At 40.0% G+C, this 1,652-nt stretch overlaps 1 pseudogene; it reads left to right on the forward strand.

The window, feature by feature from the left end:
• LOC102178418 lies at positions 233–611 on the forward strand (annotated as a pseudogene).

The raw sequence follows: 1,652 nt of genomic DNA on the forward strand, positions 1-1,652 counted from the left end.
AGCACAAGAGCAAATTACTTCAGATACCGCTGGCCTTCCCTCCAAAATACTCTTAAAAATAGGTGTTCAAGTCTGTTTCATTCTATCAAATGTTTAAACAACAATTAACATGAATTTTATATTAGGTTTTGTGGTGAAGTTACTTATTTCACAGTGTGCCCATGGTGTCCATGGAGAGAGGTTGAGACTGCGGAGCTCCAGCCCTAGACAATAGGGTACCAGGATGGCGAGGATGTCAGCTTCCTTAGTCTGGTCCAGGTTCCCAGCTGTGAGCAAGAGGAAGTGGCAGCCACCTGGGCTGCCCTCACCCTGATGCCTTCAGCAGTAAAGAAGATAAAACGACTTCTTAAAGATAAGCCTGAACATGTTGGTGTCTGAACCAGGGGTTGTAATGGCCTTTCCTACACTTTAGAAAATACAAAGAGAAAAGGAGACTCTGATGAAGAAGTTATTCAAGATGGCGTCAGAGTTTTCATTGAGAAGAAAGCACAGCTGACAAACTGTTAGAAACAGAAATGGACTATGTTGAAGATAAATTATCCAGTGAGTTTGTGTTCAGTAACCCAAACATCAAAGGAACTTGTTGCTGTGGAGAAAGCTTTAACATTTGACTCCTCAGAACTACTTGGGCTGTAGGCCCCAGGAGAGCTGTGGAAACTCTAAGGCTTATTGAAGAAATCATGTGGCTGTCACGTGGTTAAGGTGTGTAATGTACGGATGCCTCACAAGGAAAATAAAGTGATGCGTTTGAGAATGAAGCCAGTATGTTAGATTCCAGAAGAATTGATACTTTTGTTCTTTATATGGGACAGAAAAGGAGAATCCATTTTGGGTAATCTTTGGGTAATCTTTCTGATCAGTAAAGAAAAAGCTAAATTCTCCTTCCTGCATCCTTTCTCTTAGAACTAGTTCCATGGCAATTGCCTTCCTGAGAGGATTTCAGAAAATGTATTCTTTATTTTTATTATTTTACTTTACAATACTGTATTGGTTTTGCCATACATTGACATACATTGATATACATTGACATGAAAACGTATTCTTAACAGTTGTAAGTTGGTGGATCTTTTGAAAGAGTTGAAGGTACATCTCCCAAGAAGATTAATGACTTTTGAAATTCACAGGAAGGAAGTCTTGATTCCTGGTGTCATGTGATGGTGCACCATTTTTCTCCCTAGACTTGACATAGTGTTCCTACATTTTTTATCCAAAATTTCAGTGTCAGATGTCTCATTCCCTTATTATTCTGTAGCAATCCAGCCATTAGATTAGATATTGGACAAATATTTTTGAACTCCAGTGCCCAATAGTTCCAAAAGATGAGATCGGAAGATAAATACTTCACCCAACTGTTTTTAAGTCCATTTATTTTGCCACCCTAAGTGTCTTCCCACAGGTGAGATGTCAAGCTGACTTAGATCCTTTCTCTTGGATTCTCTTAAGGGACTTGCCTGCTGGTCCACTAAGTATGATTGGATGCTTCCACCGCAAGGGACATGGGTTCAATCGCTGGTCAAAGAAATAAGATCCCAACAAACTACATGTCAAGGCCTGGAAAAAAAAGAAAAAGGCAGGAAGTTCTCTTAAAAGCCATCTGATCTATTCCCTCAATCTTTACCTGGGGAAGAAAACCCCAGGGATGCTGAAGGGCT

The sequence above is a fragment of the Capra hircus genome, chromosome 26 (assembly GCF_001704415.2).
Source record: "Capra hircus breed San Clemente chromosome 26, ASM170441v1, whole genome shotgun sequence".
In the NCBI taxonomy this organism is placed as follows: Eukaryota; Metazoa; Chordata; class Mammalia; order Artiodactyla; family Bovidae; genus Capra; species Capra hircus.